General features: G+C 39.0%; 1 protein-coding gene across 4 annotated transcripts in view; it reads right to left on the bottom strand.

Moving 5' to 3' along the window:
* The window catches only part of PTPRA (protein tyrosine phosphatase receptor type A), a 158906-nt gene that overhangs the window by 77433 nt on the left and 59906 nt on the right, over positions 1 to 21567 (bottom strand). The window contains exon 1 of one of the 4 annotated variants that reach the window (XM_007073202.3): positions 12428 to 12512. The exons of the other annotated variants lie outside the window; for them this stretch is intronic. The gene's annotated coding sequence lies outside the window, so the exon portion shown is untranslated. Of the gene's footprint in view, positions 1 to 12427; positions 12513 to 21567 lie in introns of those variants that run through there. 4 annotated transcript variants of the gene reach the window in all.

The raw sequence follows: 21567 nt of genomic DNA, 5'->3' as shown, positions 1-21567 counted from the left end.
ATATTCAATAACATGTGTCATTAAGGAATTGCAAGTTAAAACAATGAGACACCACATCTATCAGAATGGCCAAAATCCACAGTACTGACAACAGCAAATACTGGTGAGCCTGTGGAGCAACAGGAAGTGTCATACATTGTTGGCAGAAATGCTAAGTGGTACAGCCACTCTGGAAGACAGTTTAGTGGTTTCTTACAAAACTAAACCTTCTCCATAGGATCCAGCAATTGCGCTCCTTGTTATTTACCCAAGCAAGTTTAAAACTATGTCCACACAAAAATCTGCACACAGATGTTTACAACAGCTTTATTCTTTAAAAAAAAATTTTTTTTAATGTTTATTTTTGAGAGAGAGAGAGAGAGACAGAGTATGAGTGGGGGAGGGGCGGAGAGCGAGGAAGACAGAATCTGAAGCAGGCTCCAGGCTCTGAGCTGTAAGCACAGAGACCGACATGGGGCTTGAACTCACAAACTGTGAGATCATGACCTGAGCTGAAGTTGGACACTCAACCGACTGAGCCACCAAAGTGCCCCATAAAGCCCCAGCTTTATTCTTAATTGCCAAAACTGGAAGCAACCAAGATGCCCTTCAGTAGGTGAATGGATAAGTAAACTGGACTCCATCCAGACAACGGAATATTATGCAGCACTAGAAGGTTATGAGCTATCAAAGCACAAAGAGACATGAAGGAACTTTAAATGCATATTAGTAGGTGAAAGAAAGCAATTTGGAAAAGCTACATACTGTATGATTCCAACTATAGGACATAATTCTTAAAAAGGCAAGGCCCTGGAGACAGTAAAAAGATTAGTGGCTGTGGAGCTAGGAAGGAGGGAGGGAATGAAAAGGCAGAGCACAGAGGATTTCAAGTAAAACTATTCTGTATAATAATACAATGGTAAATACATGTCATTATATATTTGTCCAAACCTACAGAATGCACAACACCAAGTAAATCCTAATGGAAACAAGATGATAACGATGTGTCAATGCAGATTCATTTGCTGTAATAAACGTACCATGTGGTGCAGGATGACGAGCGTGGGAGGTTGTCCATGTATGGGGGCAGGGAGTATTGGGAAACTCTAATTTCTGCTCAATTTTACCATGAACCCAAAACTACTCTAAAAAATAAAGTCTATTTTTTTAAGGGAAATAAACTAGGAAAATTGCCACCAATAAGACAAAGCGTTAAAATAAGAAGTCATATCAATATGGAAAACACGAAGACCTCAATTTTGAAAACCCTAAAAATCCTAAACAGGTAATTTACAGAAGAGAAAAACAGCTAAGAAAATACATGAAAAAGTGCTAACCATCCCCATTAATCAAAGGAATATAATAACGAGATAATATTTCTACCTTCCAAATCAGAAATGATCAATTATATGAAGTATTCAATGCTAGCAAGAGTCTCATGAAAAGGAATCAGACACTGGTCGGAATGGCCAATAGCCTGTAACAACAAATGCCTTCCCAGAAAGATTATACAAGGATCTTAAATGTGTCCATATTGTTTTGTGACCCACTTCCAAGGCTCTATTCTAAGTAAAAGTAAATTATCTGAAACTCAGGTGAAAATGATACAGAGATATTCATTAAATGGAAAAGTAGAAACAATCCAAATATCCAACAGCAGGGAAAATAGGAAAAAGCTGAAATAAGTACTATGTTGCTGCTATTCAAGATGATATACTGTTACAATTCAAAGAATTTAAGAAAATAGAACAAGACCTTCATTTTTTAAGCTTAAAAAAACAGATCAAAACTGAATATACCATATGACCTTAACTAGATTCATGTATGTGTATGAAAGTATATGCATGAAAATAAAACTGGAAGGGAAAATCTATAAACATTTAGCATGGCACTTTATGATTTTTATTTTCTTCTTTGTATTGTACTTACCGTTCACTATCAGCATAGATATCCTGTAGCCCCTCTCTCTGCCCCTCCACTTGCATGCAAGTGCACGCATGCTCTAACATAAATAAAAATTAAAAAAATAACCAATCAAATTAACTTAAAAAGAAATCGGATTTCACTACAGAGCATGAATATATGAATCAAAAAGAAGGAAACTGCAGAAGAAAGACAGTACTTCATGTGAAAGGCTGCAAGGGGAAAGAAGTGCACAGTGAATGGCAAGTTGGAGAGGATCTGTGCGTGTAAACGAGGCTGTGAGAGGTATGTTAATGTAAAAAGATCCATGTCGGTAACAAGGTGTAGCTATAGACCACAACCAGGAAAACCACAGTCAAGGCCTCATTCTTCTCAGAGAGAGACTTTATAATATATTATAAATTTATATTATAAAGTCTCTCTGGCAAATTCCTGTGACTTCCTGCCTCCCAGACTAAACTGCATGCATACCTGTGCTTGCTTCCTTCCTTCCTCTTCCAGTCTCCAAATCTATTCCAAGTATCCCAGAGCTACATGTCACCAAGGAGAGTTGAGGTTTCCTCACTCAAGGATCTCATATGCAAACCATTCTTCCTAGAACCTGTTCTAATGGTCCCCATTCTTGAGGGCTTTTTTGCCTAATAATTTGCTAGCACTCCCTTATCACTGAAGAGACTGCAATGTGGCTCACAATTTTCTTCCCATCCCCCAGTCCTGATATTCTCCTGGAAGATGGTTCAACATCCTCACAGATGACAGCCACAACAATTCACATCTGGGCCAGCCTATGAATTACTGGACTTCCTCAACTCCAAGAACCTTACATCTCTACTCCACTTGGGCCAGCCTTGACAATGGTTCTGTCATCACCAGGAAAAACTCAGACTGAGGCTTACCTTCCCACTCTCCACCACACTCTCTATTCCTTACAGTTCCCTCTCTTTTATGTCTACACCTGTTCTCTGACCTCACCTAGGCTTCTGGTCCCTTGAACCTCTCTCTAATTTTCTATCTAGTATTTCTGTCCTATTTCCTCCTCTACCCAAGAAAGCTTGGTGTCAATTCCATCACTACCTTGCTAACATCCTAAATTCTTTTGCTACCCCTGTTCTATTCTACTTACATGGGGAAAAACAAAAACAGTCCAATCCTAAACTAATCCAACCAACAGCCCCACATTTGGGACTGCCAAATGCTGCTTAAGAAAACCAAACAAGCCATAAGGCTGATACTACTTCTGCTTCGATGGAACTCCAAACAATTTCTGCAATGTTTCTATATTTCCCTCCTCAGCTCTCTCCAATTCTCCATAGCAGTGATTTCAAAGAACCTCCTCTCCTCTCCAACCACCTCCTCCCACACTCTTGGCTGTTGGCTTTGCCTTCACTTGAGAAAATAGAAGCCACTGGACTGCATGACACCCTTAACTCCCAGTCAACATATTTACACATTTCCTCCTCATCTACAGTTCCTAAAAATCTCAATTCATTAGGAATCCTGTCCTGTAGATCCCCTACCACCACCTCCACGCTTTAACTTACAACAGCATTTAGACATAAGAATTTAAAGGAAAGGGAGAACTCTTTTGACTCTACATCAATCCTTCAGCTAGCATTCTCTCTACTCTACTTTGCAGCCAAATTTCTAGGAAGAGTTGTCTCCATGGCAATCTGGCTTCTTTTTCCACCATTCCACTAAAACAACTACTTCTATATTTTTAAAGAATGAGCTCTTCAAAAATATTTCCAACTCATTCACAAAGGTCTTATTTCCCTAATGTATAAAGGATTCCTACATATTAATAAAAGGGAACCACCAATCCAAAAGAAAAATGGGCAAAGATATGAAACTGACAATTCACAGAAAAGGAAACCGTTCTCTTATATATATAAAAAAATGCTTAAACTCAACTCATGATTAGAGAAAGCCAAATTAAGGCTACACCATGATATCAGTGTTTGCTTATCAGATAGGCAAATATAAAAAACTTAACAACAATGTACTGGGGTAAAGATTTGAGAAAAAAGGTACTCTCATATGATTGTAAATATTTAGCAGAATTGCAAAAGCACAATCCCTTTGACATAATTCCAATTGAGAATTTTAGATATATATACTCATACCTTAAAAATGCCCTATGTACAAGGATATTCAATGCAGCACTGTTTGCAATAGAAAAATATTGGAAATAACCTAAATGTTTATCAACAGGAGAGAGAAATATGATTAAATAAATGATGGCCTATTCATAAAATGGAATACTATGAAGCCTGTTAAACAGAATGAGGCGGCTCTCTGGAGATCATTTTATTTCAATATACAAGACACCTTTTGGTTTTGAACAGAATGAGGAGGCTCTCTGGAGATCATTTTATTTCAGTATACAGGACATCTTTTGGCTATCTTAAAAATAAACTTTGCAAAAATTAAATTAAAATTCATGGGGGAGGGGAACCATTGGTATTTCTCTCTCCCTCCCCTGCCCCTCTCATTCTCTCTCACATACACACACAACCTCTTTGTTGTTAAATCCCTCAACCTCCTTCTATCATATCTGATTTATTGACACCCCATACATTCTCAAATTTATCTCTTCCCCACACCTCTCTCTCCGAATTGATTTTAAAAGCTGGTTCTATGATGAAGGTCTAGCCTTTGATGAATACAGATACAGGTGAATGGTTACGAATACAGATGAATGGTTAAGTAGTTTGAATCCAAAGGAAATATGTACTATGAAATGTCAGGCGGAAACCAGAACTGCCAGCTGTAGTCTGCACAATGCCAGGAACCCAGTGCACACATTCTAATAGTAGGAATGGTTTTCCCTGTCACAGAATGGTTTCTAGGATGGGCTACTATTTGTGAAATTTTTATTTTATTTTTAAATGTTTATTTTGAGAGAGAGCAAGTACACACACACACACATACAGGCATGCACAAGTGGAGGAGGGGCAGAGAGAGAGGTAGAGAGAGAATCCTAAGCAGGCTCCATGCTGTCGTCGCAGAGTCCAACACAGGACTTTATCTCACAAATTGTGAGATCATGACCTGAGCCGGACGGACACTTAACCGACAGAGCCACCCAGGTGCCCTGTATTTTCATTTTATTTTAAAAATCAGTTTGTATGACAGCTTCAGGTACCCCTGCAGGTACCAGCTTCTTATAAAACCAAATATATACCTACTTCGTGATCCAGTAATTCCATTCCTATACATTTACCCAAGAGAAATATAAACATATGAGCACAAAAAGACTAGTACAAGAATATTCATAATAACAGAAAACTGAAAACAATCCAGGTAACCATCAATAAGAAATTATATAAACAGTGGTATGTTCTCACAATGGAATATTACTCAGCAATGAAAGGAAAGAATTACTGATATGACAACATGAATGAATCTAAAATACATCATGCTGAGTGAAAAAAGCCTTACATAAAAGAGCATATAACATATGATTCCATACATGTGAAGTTCTAGAACAAGCAAAACTAATCTATAGTGGAGGGGCGCCTGGCTGGCTCAGTCAGTAAAGCATGTGACTCTTGATCTTGGGGTCGTGAGTTTGAGCCCCACAATTAGGCAGAGAGATGACTAAAAAAATAAATAATTGAAATTAAAAGAAAATTCAAAATAAAAGATTAAAAAACTAACCTATGGTGGGAAAAAAATCAGAACAATGTTTGCCTATGAAAGAGATGAAAGGTTTACTGGAAAAAAATATAAGTGTATCTTCCTGGACAAGAGAAAAACTGTTTTCTTTTTAAAATTTAAATCCAAGTTAGTTATCTTACCGTACAATAATGGTTTCAGGGGTAGGATTTAGTGATTCAACCACTTACATAGAACACCCAGTGCTCATCCCAACAAGTGTCCTCTTTAATACCCATCACCCATTTAGCCCATCCCCCCACCCAATACCCCTCCAGCAACCCTCAGTTTGTTCTCTGTATTTAAGAGTCTCTAATGGTTTGCCTCCATTTCTGTTTTTATCTTATTTTTCCTTTTCTCTCCCTATGTTTATCTGGTGAGTTTCTTAAATTCCACACGTAAGTAAAATCATACGACTTCTCTTTCTCTGATGGACTTATTTTGCTTAGCATGATACTCTGTATTTTGATAGGGAAATACATTTGTACATTTGCACATAAATTTCACCTCTGAAGACAATTCCACCCATAAACAAATAGAAACGATATGCATGCTTAAGTATTTGGGAAGAAGTATCCTGATATAAGCAATTTACTTTGAAATACATTAAAAACAATATGAATGATGAATGAATATGAATGAACAGAGGAATGGCAGATAGATGGACAAATAATTTGATAAAACAAGTATAATAAAATGTTCATTGTTGGGTCTATGTGGTGGGGGTGGGTAAAAAATGGTCTCAATTTTTCTCTATATTTGAACATTTTTATAATAAAAGACTGATAAAATAACCAGATCAGAGAGAAATGGCATTTTATGGTACTGAATTTTATAATCCTGGGACACAGTATTCTCCCCACTTATTATTTTTTTTAATGTTTACGTATTTTGAGAGGGGGGAAAGACAGAGAGGGTGTGTGGGGCAGGAGCAGAGACAGAGAGAGGGAGAGAGACAATCTCAAGCAGGCTCTATGCTCAGCACGGAGCCTGACACGACCATGAGATAATGACCTTAGCTGAAATCAAGTCGGACACTCAACCAACTAAGCCACCCTGGTGCCCCTCCATTTACTTTTTCAGAAAATGTTCCTTAAGGTGTTACTGTATTTACTCATTTTTTTGGTCCTATTCATGTTTTCTTGCATTAATTCCTGATTATATTACGCTGCCACTGTGAAAGGAATCTTTTAATTTTGGCTTTATTGAGGTATAATTGATATATAAAATTATGAGATATTTAAAGTATATATTATGGGAATGGCATTCAAATCAGCCAGGAGGAGGTCAAACTTTCACTCTTCACAGATGACATGATATTCTATATGGAAAACCCAAAAGATTCCACCAAAAAACTGCTAGAACTGATTCATGAATTCAGCAAAGTTGCAGGATATAAAATCAATGCACAGAAATCGGTTGCATTCCTATACACCAACAATGAAGCAATAGAAAGAGAAATCAAGGAATCGATCCCATTTACAATCACACCAAAAACCACAAAATACTTAGGAATAAATCTAACCAAAGAGGTAAGAAATCTATACACTGAAAACTATAGAAAGCTTATGAAACAAATTGAAGAAGACACAAAAAAATGGAAAAAGATTCCATGCTCCTGGATAGGAAGAACAAATATTGTTAAAATGTCGATACTACCCAAAGCAATCTACATATTCAATGCAATCCCTATCAAAGTAACATCAGCATTCTTCACAGAGCTAGAACAAATAATACTAAAATTTGTATGGAACCAGAAAAGACCCCGAATAGCCAAAGCGATCTTGAAAAAGAAAACCAAAGCAGGAGGCATCACAATCCCAGACTTCAAGCTACACTACAAAGCTATAATCATCAAGACAGTATGGTACTGGCACAAAAACAGACACTCAGATCAATGGAACAGAATAGAGAACCCAGAAATGGACCTACAAATGTATGGCCAACTAATCTTTGACAAAGCAGGAAAGAATATCCAATGGAATAAAGACAGTCTCTTCAGCAAGTGGTGCTGGGAAAACTGGACAGCGACATGCAGAAGAATGAACCTGGACCATTTTTTTATACCCTACACAAAAATAAACTCAAAATGGATGAAAGACCTAAATGAAAGACAGGAAACCATCAAAATCCTCCAGGAGAAAGCAGGCAAAAACCTCTCTGATCTTGGCCGCAGCAACTTCTTAGTCAACATGTCTCCGGAGGCAAGGGAAACAAAAGCAAAAATGAACTATTGGGACCTCATCAGATAAAAAGCTTCTGCACGGTGAAGGAGACAATCAACAAAACTAAAAGGCAATCGATGGAATGGGAGAAGATATTTGCAAATGACATATCAGATAAAGGGTTCATTTCTAAAATCTACAAAGAACTTACCTAACTCAACACCCGAAAAACAAATAATCCAGTGAAGAAATGGACAGAAGACATGAATAGACACTTCTCCAAAGAAGACATCCAGATGGCCAACCAACACATGAAAAGATGCTCAACATCACTCATCATCAGGGAAATAACAAATCAAAACCACAATGAGATACCACCTTACACCTGTCAGAATGGCTAACATTAACAACTCAGGCAACAACAGATGTTGGCGAGGATGCGGAGAAAGAGGACCTCTTTTGCACTGCTGGTGGGAATGCAAACTGGTGCAGCCACTCTGGAAAACAGTATGGAGATTCCTCAAAAAATTAAAAATAGATCTACCCTACGACCTAGCAATTGCACTACTAGGCATTTATCCAAGGGATACATGCCTTGTTAAGGAAGAGTTAGCTGTATATGATTTCTTCCGCTATCCCACATATCATTTTTGATTAGACAAGACTAGCTGAGTAAAGACAGAATTACGTATTTCAGGAAAGGCAAAATAAGGAAGAAACTCAAATCTATACTTTGGTCATTTTTCAAAAAGCACTTGTGAACCATAATCCTTTGGTTAACTGTGAGTTACAGAATAACTGAGCAGGGAGGCTTTGGGAGATGAGTCATGAACTCTGGGCAGTTCCCTAATTTATTAGACACAATGGCACACACATTCTGTTTTCTCTCCTACTCTACCACACCCAGAAAAAGGGCGAATATACAGTCCTTATTTCATTACAAAAGCATTTCTTAGTTAAAAAAAAAAAAAATCAGTTCCATTGCACATACATTAGAGTGCTGGAAAGTTTAACATTCAAATAACAGAGGAAAACCAAGATGCCACTGGCAATACTTAAAAGCCCTAGGATATATGACAAAGAAGTTCTGAAAAATTGTAACTATCGTTTTCCTGATATCTGAGGGTCTAACAACATTTTCTAAATGTTATTAAAATCTGAATTCAGTGTAGATCTGAGACATTCTCTAGGGATACATGTGGAGGCTGTATACTCAGTGGTGGGGACAGTGGGCAGTGTCCACTAACTGTTAAATCACTCACACTTGCCGTCCTGTCTCAAAGCCCCATCTGCACTGAGCACTTTGTATGCCTCCTCTCACTTAATCCTCCCCAACCCTATGACGCTGATAAAGGCGTTACTGCAACTTACTGTGTTGTGCACCTTTGGAAGCAGGGGTATTTCCCTTGAACTACAGAAATCTTGGATTTTAACTTTATAAGCAAGCGATTATAGATGCTTACATGCATTTCAGGGGTAAATTATTTGAAATATACAACCTGTATCATTACAGTCATACTGAGTATCTGCTAGAGAACGATTCCTTTGGCTTCAGGCCAAAAAGAAATAGTTCTTGATCAAACATACACTCCCTGTCAGTGGACCCTGAGAGGTCCTGAGAGACATGCCATCTTCATTTAAGAGGAAGAAGGGCGAAAACTGGTGGTAATAGTAAGGAGAACACGCCCCCTTCCTGAGCTAGTTGTGGACAAGTGATTCAATTCTAGCCAAGAAATTATAAGCTACAGTGTATGATGAGGTTTCTAGGAAGGTGGTTTTAAAAGGAAGTTTTTTTCTCCTGTCCTCTCTCCTATAATGTGGAATTTAGATGTGATGATTAGAGCCCCAGCAGCCATTATGGACCCTGAAGTGACATAAAATAGCAGAATAGAGAGTTAGAAAGAAACAGTTCTCCGATGACACTGACCAACGGGTCATACCAGTCCTGCTTACTTTCAGATTTCATATATATGAGAAAGAAAGAAACCTATTTTATTTTCTGATATATACAACCAACCCCAATCCTGATACATACAGCTAGTTATAAGGAATAAGAAGACCAACTCTTAAATGTTATGACTTGTGATCACCTAGGATGGGAATGATAAAGTGCTCTGGAATGTATTTTTCTCAGCCCCTTTGCCAGCAAGTACAATGCTGCCTTCACTTGCTAGAGAAAAAATGTTTCAGGAATCAATATTGTGAAGCCCCCACTAGCAAAGGAGAGTTTGACGAATCTACCCAGAGTGTAGACTTTGGTTGTGATAGCTTCTATTAAGAGTACACCTATTCAAAGTTATGCATTCAATATTCAATACATTAGTACTGATAAAATATGATGAAGCATCAGGTACAAATTATCTCAATATGAGGCATTTTATCTCAGTTAAATCTCACAGCAACTCTACCAGTTACATACTCTTCTTAACTCTCATTTTGCAGATAAAGAAATTGAGAGACGATCACATAGCTGGTAAATTGTGGAAGCAGAATTCAAGTCCAGGACTATCTGACTTCTCTTTACAAATCTTATCACCATTTGACCCTTTAAAAATGTAAAGACTAATGGAGAAACAGATAAATCTTTCTAATACCAACGAAAACTAATTGATGATTATTTCCATTTTATAGATTTCTAAGTAATGGGGCAGTGACTGACTTAAATGTGTTCACATTAATCAATCACTGATTTTCAGATATTCAATATAGATGACCATTTAAGTACTAGCCTTGATTTTAAGTAAACTCACCTTTTTCACAGAGATGAAGCTCTCTGTGAGAAAAGTAAGTATTCAACTCTCAGCCCTGCTGAGGAGGTCTCCCAGGTGTGGGAGAAACAAAGAAGTGGCAGCTAAGAATGTCAAACTCTGCCTGGGCCTTCTCCTAGAGCTGTTCAGGTTCTTGATTTGGGCTGGGCTGGGGGGGGGGGGGGGAGCCCCTTTCTCTCTGCCCCTCCCCAACTCAGGCTGTGTCTCTGTCTCTCTCAAAATCAAATAAACGTTAAATTTTTTTTTTTTTTTTAAAGGGGTGCCTGGGTGAATCAGTTGGTTAAGCGTCTGACTTCAGCTCAGGTCAGGATCTCCCAGTTTGTGGGTTCGAGCCTCGCATTGGGCTCTGGGCTGACAGCTCAGAGCTTGGAGCCTGCTTCAGATTCTGGGTCTCCCTTTCTCTCCACCCCTCCCCAACTCATGCTGTGTGTGTCTCTCTCTCTTTCTCTCTCAAAAATAAATAAACGTTAAGAAAAAAAAATTTTTGGGGGGGAAAAAAAAAGCACCTAGAAGGAGGTTTCAATTCCTTCAGCTAACAGTTCATTCAATCAACATTATATCATTTATTATTAAGAACAAAAACTACTTTTACAACTACAATCCACGGTTGCCTGATAGGTGCTTAGCACTAGTACTAGGCATTCTATATACTTTAATCAATGTAATCCTCAAAATGAGTTAGATACTGTTCTTCCACTCCAGAGATGAAGAATCTAAAGATCACAGGTTAAGGAATTTCTTCAAGGCCACATACCTAATGAGTGGCTATTAGGATTCAAACTCAGGGCATTTAAAACTCCAAAGCTCACGTCCTTGCCTTCACACTTTACCTAACATTGGGAATACCAGAAAGATTAGATAAAACATTGTCGTCCATATAGTTCCCTAGCCAGCTGTGAGGCACAAAGAAACTATTTCTTCAAACCCTGAATCATCACCTGCCATAAATAATGCTAGCTGATTAACATTAAGGTGAGGTGGTGAAACTGCAGAACCAGAAGGAATTTTCAGAGGAGGTAATTCTTGAACTGAACTTAGGAGGATAAAGAGTAAGTAGTGAGCCAAGAGAATGGCAGAAACAGTCTTTCGAGCGAGAGGACTCAGAGGCCTGAACAAGCCTATCTGGTTCCAGGAATGGCAAAGAGCTGGGTGAGGGCATCCAGCAGGACCTCAATAAACATGCATTAAATGAGTATGAAAATGACAGACACGAAAGACTGGGGTCTGTGAGGATGTGTGGAGGTAACGCAGGTGGTGAGGTAACAGGAAGCAGTGATCAGATCAGACAGGGGCTTCCAGGCCACAATAAGAAGTTCTGATCTTGCATGGAACACACTCAAGACCCACCAAAGGCTTTAAGCACAGGGAGACTGACTGGAACAATTTGATTTTAGAAACCACGACAGCAGGAATGAGGATCAACTGGGGTGGTTTGAGGTTAGAAAGCGGCTCTGACCAAAGGTTTCAGAAGTCACCTAGCCAACAAACCAGGAGGACCTCAGGGCAGGGCAGGAATATCTAGAGGAATCTGATAAGAGAATTGACAGGGCGTGACACTGTGATTTATAAGAAATATATACAAATGTACAGACTTGTTGAATCTCAATGTTGTACACTTGAAACTAATGTAACATTGTGTTATATATTTGATCTTTATTCACAGCTCCTGGCTCACAGCTCCCAAAACCCTTAAAATGTCCTGACAGACAGACAGGGACAAGGGGAGCATCTTTTGTTATATTTGGTCTCTTGCCCTCAGTTCCCAAAAATGTTCAGAGCCATAAAGATGAAATGTGTGTTTCACTATTTATAATAAACCTATTCACCACAACTGGGTTTATATTAATGAAGGTGACTTTTGCAAAGCACCTAAGAATGGACACTGGTTATCATGGGAACCAACCATGAACAGAAGATTTGAACTTTCAGTCCCACCTGGATTTCCTGGGAAGAGGGGCTACAGGTTGAATTAATCACCAATGACCGAGTTAATCAATTGTGCCCATGTAATGAAGTCTCTATAAAAAACAAAAAAGAAGGGGGTTCAGAAAGCTTCCAAACTGGGAAACTAGAACACTTCCATTTGCCACTGTGCCAAGCCCCAAGTTCCACAAAGACAGAAGCCCCTTGTTAAGACCTCGCCTACGTATCTCTTCATCTGGCTGTTGATTTGTATCCTTTAATATCTTTTGTAATAACAAAATAAAAAATCTAGTGAGTAAACAGGTTTTCCTAAGTTCTGTGAGCTCTTACAGCAGATTAATCGAACCCAAGGAGATAGTCCTGGGAACCTTTGATTTATAGCCAGTTGGTCAGAAGTACAGGTAAGGACCTGGACTTGCAGCTGGCCTCCTGAGTTGGAGGGGGTTACTGGAATCACCAATTTGTAGACAGCCAGTCATCTGAAGTAGAGGGAGGTCTTGGGGGATTGAGCCCCTTACCTGTGGAATCTGATTCTATCTCCAAGTAGACAGTGTCAGAATGCATTTGAGTTCTTGAACACACTGGTGTCCAAGAATTGCTTGTTGGTGTGGCAAAGCCTACACACACACACACACACACACACACACACACACACACACACACGTTGGAACTGGGTCCAGGAAGCCTTTCATGGGGGTAGAACTGAAGACTTAACAATAAGATGCCAAAGGTAAGGAAGGCCCAGCTATCTCACTTAGGTGAGTCATAATGCTATAAACAGGAGGATGACCACTTTGGGGACACGGCATACCACGGGGAAGGTGATAAAGCTTAGTTGTGAACACGGAGAATGTACATCACACACCTACGTGGGGCAGGGGTGCAGGGTATGAGGGTAGGAGAAGGGGCAGAATGGCAGACAAGCAATGACAGAGCAGCTGCCACGGAAGTCAGGCAGTAGCCAAAGAAAGGAAGAAGACAGCTGTAAGAGTGACAATAGCAGCAATGGGAGAGCCAGGCCAAGAGACATCTGACAGGAGCAGGAGGCAGGAGTAGGTGGGTGTGGGTGAGTAGAAAACTGATACATGCCATTAAGAGAGGGTGGGGTGGGAACAGCACACTGAATACTTGCCATGGAGCTAAAACAGCTTGAAAAACGGCCAAGGGCTTGTGAAGCAGTCCTAGAACACCAGAAATCAACTTGCGTTACTATAGGTCTTCTCTCGAGAAAGGCAATGTGGTAGAGAGGTCCAAAATAAAAGGAAGAGGAGCCCCCTGCCCCCACTAAAACTAGTAAAAGTCTGAGGCCCTGAAGAGATGCTCACTTCCATACATGAAATGCAGGACCACCAAAGCTATAAAACAGATGGTTAAATTCTACTGCCTTTAAGTTATACCTAAGGCAAGGTTCAGTTTGGGGCCTGGAGAGAAATAAGCCTGGAGGCAAGGAGGTCAATCAGATTACTTCCACAAACAAACAAACAGTTTGGTATACATTTATATTGCAGTTAAGACAAAGAACAATATGGGAAAATATCTGCTGTTTAAATACACTGGAATAAATTACTGGATATATGAAACCAAAGTATAGTATAGGTTACATGTGTAAAATAAAAAATAAAAACAAACCAGGGGCAACTTTGAAAAAGAATAAAATGGGAGAAATCCATTTACCCAGTGTTAAGGCTCAGTATACAGCTACCATAACTAAGACAGTGTGAGATTAGCAAAGGGATAAATGTATAGACCTGTGAAATAAAACAGAACTAGAAACAAATCCACACAAATATACTCAAATAATTTTTTGACAAGGGTGCAAAAGTGGAAGGAGGACAACCTTTTCAACAAATGGTTCTAGGAAAACTGGATACTGTCTCCACATGCAAAAGAGTGAAGTTGGCTCCCTACCTTACACCATATACAAAAATTAACTGAAAATGGATCAAAGACCTAAACATAAAGGTTAACACCGTAAAACTCTTAGAAGAAAACATACGGGGAAACGCTTCAAGGCACTGGATTTGGCAATGATTTTTTAAATATGATGCTAGAATCTGTACAGTTCAACAAAATGAAAAAATAGGTAAGTTGGACTTCATCAAAATTAAAAATGTCTGTGTATCAACGGTCACTACTAACAGAATAAAAAGGAAACCAACAGATGGGAGAAAATGTGTGGAAATCACCTGATAAGGGATTGAAATCAGAATATATAAAGAATTCCTACAACTCAAAAACCGAAAAAGTCAACCTGATTTAAAAATGGGCAGGGGTTCCTGGGTGGCTCAGTAGGTTGAGCGTCCAACTCCTGATCTTGGCCCAGGTCATCATCTCGCTGTGTGATCAAACCCCCACGTTAGGCTCTGCGCTGACAGCACCGCCTGCTTGGGATTCTCCCTCTCTTTCTCTCTCTGCCCCTACTCTACCCTGCTGGGGTGTGTGTGTGTGTGTGTGCGCGCGCGTGCGCGCACGCGCGCGCTCTCAAAATAAATAAATAAATGTAAAAAAAAAAACTTCAAAAAAAATGAGCAAAGGACTTGAACAGACACTTCTCCAGGGAAGACAGACAAATGGCCAATAAGCATATGAAAAGATGCTCAAATCACTAATCATTAAGGAAATGCAAATCAAAACTGAGACACCACTTAATACCCATTAGAATGGCTATTAAAAGAAAATTAGAGGGAGGAAGGGAGAGAGAGAGGAAGGAAGGAAGGAAGGAAGGAAGGAAGGAAGGAAGGAAGGAAGGAAGGAAGATAGGAAGGAAGGAAGGAAGGAAGGAAGGAAGGAAGGAAGGAAGATAGGAAGGAAGGGGAAAATGACAAGGATGTGGAGAAATTCAGACCCTGTGCACTGTCAGTGGGAATGTAAAATTGTGCAGTCACTGCAGAAAACAGTAAGGTGATTACTCAAAAAATTAACCATAGAATTACCATATGACAGACCAATTCCACTTCTGAGTATACAGCCAAAAGAACTGAAAGCAGGGACTCACACAGGTATTTGTACACCAATGTTTACGGCAGCATTGTTCACAATAGCCAAAAGGTAGAAGCAACCTAACCACCAAGGGAAGAACGGATAAACAAGATGTGGTATATACATACACTGGAGTATTATTCAGCTTTAAAAAGTAAGTTCTAATACATGCTACCACATGGATGACCCTTGAAGACATCATACTAAATGAAACAAACCAGTTGCAAAAGGACAAATATTGTATGATTTCATTTACATTAAGAACACAGAGTAGTCAAATTCATAGAGACAGAAGGTAGAATAGTGGTGACCAGGGGTTGTGGGGTGGTGGGGGGAGGATGTGAAGAGTTGTTCAACAGGTATAGAGTTTCAGTTTTGCAGGATGAAAAGTTTTAGGGATGGACAGTGATCATAGCTATCCAATAATGAAGAAACTTAATGCCATACTGCAGACTTAAAAATGGTTAAAATGGTAAATTTTTTTTATATAGACAGCAGTCAGAAAACAAGGATCCCAAAAAAATAACGGGAAAAAAATCTGAACATTTTCACCAAAGAAGATATATGTGAGGCAAACAAGCACATGAAAGATGCTACAAATCATTAATCATTATGGAAATGCAGAGTAAAACACAAAATGCCACACTCAAGTGGCTAAAATTAAAAGATTTTTAACACCCAGTATGGTCAAGGATATGGAGAAGTCACAACTTTCACATGTTGCTCACGGGAATGTAAAATAATATAACCCCTTTGACAAAATCATTTGTCAGTTTCTTAAAAAAGTTAAACATAAACCTACCATACAATCCAGCCATTCCACTCTTGGGTATTTATCCAAGAGGAATGTATGTCCATACAAAAGCTTGTTGTACATTAATGTTCACAGAAGCTTTATTTGTAATAGCTGACTGGAAACAACCCAAAATTCCATCAGTGGATCAAGGGATAAATAAATTTTGTTATACCCATATAATAGAATACTCAGCAATAAAAACGAATGTTTTTATTCATTCACAACACGAATGAATCTCAAAATAATTACGCTAAGAAACAAGACAAAAGAGAGCATTACTTGTTTTAAAACATAGGTTTTATTATTATTCAGTTATGAGACCAAAAAATCAGATGACTGCCACTGAAAAGACAGCTTGCTATTCACAATTCCCAAGAGGAGGTGGCATGCCATGCCACACAGGGGCCACATGGGGAAGCACTAGGTTGGTTAGAAGGCAGGGGGAGTGAGGGGCAAATACCAGTAAGAAAACTTTATATTGTGGTTTCAGCAGGAAAACACGGGCAGAGGCAAGGCAAACAGGTTTGGGATTAGCTAATCTGAATAATAACAGTGGGTTTAAAGGCTATCCCTAATTGCCTAGCTCCTGGTTGGGGGTGAAATCAGGCAGACAGTGACCCAGAGTGTGAAAGCCCTAAAAAGGAGGTGGTTGGGGTGTGGGCTCTGGATTGGTTGGTTTGCATATGAAAGGCACACCAGCAGGTGAGTTGTTTATCATCTCTAGAAATTGCTTAACCCTGAGAGGGGCAGTCTTTCCAGGGTGAGTAAGGCCCCAGGGGTCAAAGCATCAGAAACACATAGTACAATAATGCATGATTTCACTTATATAAAACCCTAGCAAATACAAAGTAATTTATAGCAACAGAAAATAGATCAGTACTTGCTTGGGGACAAAGGTATAGGCACCAGCACGAGGGAAGGATTATAAAGGTACACAAGAAAAATTGGGGGAATGACAGATATGTTCATATTCTCTTGACTGTCGTGATAGTTTCACCACATACACATGTCAAAACTTAATAAACTTTATACTTTAAATGTGTATACAGTTTTATTTTATATCAATTATAAAGTTGTTTAAAATTACAGGGACCATCTGGGGTGCCTGGGTGGCTCAGTTGGTTGGGTGACCAACTTCGGCTCAGGTCATGATCTCGCAGTTTGTGAGCTCGAGCCCCGCGTCGGGCTCTGTGCTGATTGCTCAGAGCCTGGAGCCTGCTTCGGATTCTACCTCTCTCTACCCCTCCCCTGCTCACGCTCTGTGTCTCTCTGCCTCTCAATAATAAATAAACGTTAAAAAAATTTTTTTAATATTAGGGACAATCAATGACAAATGTAATAACACAAAATATATACAATAAAAATTAAACAAGGCTCAAGGATAGTTCCTTGACAAATCAACAAAAGATAAAAAGAGAAGGCACAAATATAAGTAGAAATAACTACAAATATAGCAGATGAAAACTGAGACTATTATCAACAACTATTACCAACAACAACAAATAATTTTGAAAACGTAAAACAGACAAATCTCTAGAAAGAAAGAACTTAAAAATCAACTCAGAAAGAAATTTAAAAAATGGAATATTCTTATATTAAAGAATTTGAACCAAAAGTTAAAAATTTTCTCACAAAGAAAACACTAGGCCAAGATGATAGATGAGAAAAAAATAGGGAATAATCCCCAACTCATTCCAAGAGGTGAGTGAAAATTGGCACTAAAATTAAACAAAAACATTACAAGAAAAGAAATCATAGTCCCTCTTCCACTCAATAATCAATACAGGTCAAAAATCTTAAACAAGGTATTAATGAAGTCATTCTGGTATTTAAAAAAGATAAACCACAATCAATCTGTGTTTATCAAAGGTATACAAATATGTTTTGATATAAAATCTATACATATAATTCACCCATATTAAAGAAGAAAGATCATAAAATCATTTCCATTTACACAGAAAAAATACTGGATAAAAACACATGAATTCATGATTTTAAAAAATCCTTCCGAATTAGGAATAGAGGGCTCCCTTAACCTGATAAAACAGTTCCTATTTTAAAACAGTAACACTATCTAGTTACTCTTTTCAATAGGGAAACACTGAAAGCATTCCCTTAAAAAATTTTTTTAATGTTACTTATTTTTGAGAGACAGAGAACGAGCAGGGGAGGGGAAGAGAGAAGGAGACTCAGAATCTGAAACAGGCTACAGGCTCTGAGCTGTCAGCACAGAGCCCGACGTGGGGCTCACACCCGTGCACCGTGAGATCATGACCTGAGCTGAAGTCGGATGCTCAACCAACTAAGCCACCCAGGTGCCCCTAAAATCAGGAATAAGACAAGATGACCCATTATCACTTCTTCTATTCAATAATTTATAAGAGGTCCTAGCCTTGGCAATAAGAAAAAGAAATCAGAATAAAAATTAGATAGGATAGGATTATTTGCAGGAAATGCAATCACTTACATAAAAAATCCACAACAACCTACAGGCAAATCATAAGAAATAATGGCGGGATAGGGTATCAAGGTAACTAGATAGAGGATTTTTATATCCAAGCAAAAATGGCCACTGATTTGCACTCAAGAAAGGGTTTGTTTGTTAGGTTAAGAGAAAACTAATCAAATGCATATGCTGATGAGGACTCGGAAGACAAAAGAGAAAGAACAGGAAAAGTGAAGGAGCTTCAGTTTGACATCTTTGAGATTTCTTGTGATGTAGAAAAGTCAAAGGCTAAAAAAGAGGGGGAGACAGTGGAATAAACTTTCAAGAAGTGATAAGACTACTGGGGTGCCTGGGTAGCTCAGTCGGTTAAACATCTGACTTGGTTTCGGCTCAGGTCGTGATCTCACAGTTCATGAGTTTGAGCCCCTCACTGGGCTCCACACTCCTTGGGATTCTCTCTGCCTCTCTCTGTCCCTCCCCGACTCACTCTGTCTCTCTCTCAGAATAAATACAAAAGAGAAAGAGAAAGAGAAAGAGAAAGAGAAAGAGAAAGAGAAAGAGAAAGAGAGAAAGAGAAAGAGAGAAAGAAAAAAGAGCAAAGACTAATAGTGCTGCTACAGAAAATGGCAAGAAATCAAAGAAAAGGACCCAGCTGACATGAGACTTATTTTTCAAGACTTCTTTTCTGGGGACACCTGGGTGGCTCAGTCGGTGAAGTGCCCAACTCTTGATTGTGGCTCAACCATGATCTCACAGTTTCATGAGTTCGAGCCCCGCGTGGGCTAAGTGCTGACAGCATGGAGCCTGCTTGAGATTCTCTCTCTTTCTCTGCCCCTCCCCCACTCACATTCTCTCTGTCTCGCTCCAAATAAATAAATTTTAAAAAAAAAGAATCCTTTTCCGGAAAACTTCTCTAAGCAGTGATGGTTTGGAAAACACGGAATTAAGGTTTGCTGGCTGAATGTAACAGAACTAGAAGGAACAGGGTTGAGTAATGGCAAGAGAATAGCTGAACTGCTGAACCAGAGTCTACCTTTGATAGGAAACGATGGTAGACATTAAAGATGATTCGAAAAAATAAAGGACTTAAGTGACTAAAATCAAAAGATGTCAGACTATCTTATAGTGGCAACAACAGAGCAGGCACCTGGAAGGCCCCAAGAGACTAATTTCACCAGAATCATTTGGAATCTATTATAACAGATAGGCCTTTGTCCTTGAAAAATCAATAAACATCATTAACTCTCTACAGTTATAGTTGCCTTGAGATACGGATCTTAACACCAGTACCATGCAAACCCTTTACTACCTTCAGATTATGCCACAAGCAGCTTGCTAAATGCCCCTCCATAATTGTGTATTTACTTTCTTCTTCTATTCCTGCGGACAAAACTTACACTTGCAGCGCTGCTTCTCTTCTTTCAAAAAAATGATGGGTATGTAGGTTATTTGAAGCATTCATCAGCCTCCTATCCAACTGCTTAGACGGAAATTATCTAGAGGCACATTTTATTTAAAAATCATTTTAATACAGACATTTAAATTTTGGCCTACGAATTTGGCAAAAATTAGGCTGCCAAGTCAGTATATTAGTTCCTGGCAGACGCTGACTTCCATGCTATGGCACTAGCCAATACTGAAATCTCTTATCTGGAAGGAGGACTGTTCATATACTCGGTGTCTGCAAGAGTCCCTACTGAGCTGCACACAGGGCAGTGTGTACTCTACGAAAGAGTCCATGAGGCAGGCATTGGGGGGGGGGGAGGGTAGTTTAATTCTTTCACAAAGCCTGTGGAGAGTCTGGGAGTGATGAAAGCCTAGAAAACTAATGAAAGGCCCTTTTATAACCGGGGTGAATGTGGTGCACAAAAGCAAAGTCAGATGACCTACTTAAAGCTTTGCATTTACTGATGAGAATTAATTCTCATTCCACATTAGTCTCTTTCTAGAAAAAGAAAACCTTACATAATGGTTGGAAAGTTAAGATACAGGGAGTATAGGTCTACTAAGTTCCAATCTTTCCCTCTCAAATATCAGCTCAAGACCCAGAGTCTGTGGCCAGAAATAAAATATACTTCATAAGGCTCTGAGAGGTACGCTTTTGTTTACCTCAGTGTAACAACGTGTTCTCTGACTGCTGGGCTTTGAGGAAATTTAAGTTCTATAATCCACTGATCAGATCAGAAGTTTGGGCTAATAATATTATGAAAGGAAATAGTTTCTTAATCTCTTCTTGGACCTCATACAAAGCAAATGGATGGTAAACCTGTCTTGGGAGGTAAGAACAGCCTACGTTCCTTCAAAGCAGAGAACCAATCATTGACTCATTTGTTCAACTAAGTTCTTGTCTTGTGCCAGGCAAGGATGCAGAGAGAGAACCTCCTGCCCTTGAGGAGCTCACATCTCAAGTGTTTTCTTACCTACCTTTCTTGTGTTACCCAAAACATTTCAGGTTAGTCGGTAGAACTCCTATCGTACATGAGGGTAGATAAATACGGTCTTTCTTCATCTAGACTCATTTGCTCTCTTTTCCTTAAATGGAGGAATAAGGGATACCTGGGTAGCTCAGTCGGTTAAGTATCCGACTTCAGCTCAGGTTATGATCTTGAGGTCTGTGAGTTCGAGCCCCGTGTTGGGCTCTGTGCTGACAGCTCAGAGCCTGAAGTCTGCTTTGGATTCTGTGTCTCCCTCTCTTTCTCTGCCCCTCCCCCCACTCATGCTCTGTCTCTCAAAAATGAATAAATGTTTAAATAAATAAATAAATAAATAAATAAATAAAGGCATAAGATGGAAAATTTTTATCTCGTTTTTCTATGATTTCCCATTAAAAAAAAATTTCTCATCTGTTCTAATTTTGTTAAATCAACAGGCATTTACAGAAAGCTTACTATATGTGCCAAACTGTGTAAACACTTATGAGGAATATGAAGA

This window comes from Panthera tigris, chromosome A3 (genome assembly GCF_018350195.1).
Source record: "Panthera tigris isolate Pti1 chromosome A3, P.tigris_Pti1_mat1.1, whole genome shotgun sequence".
Lineage (NCBI taxonomy): Eukaryota > Metazoa > Chordata > Mammalia > Carnivora > Felidae > Panthera > Panthera tigris.
This window is presented reverse-complemented; position numbering and strand designations above follow the sequence as displayed.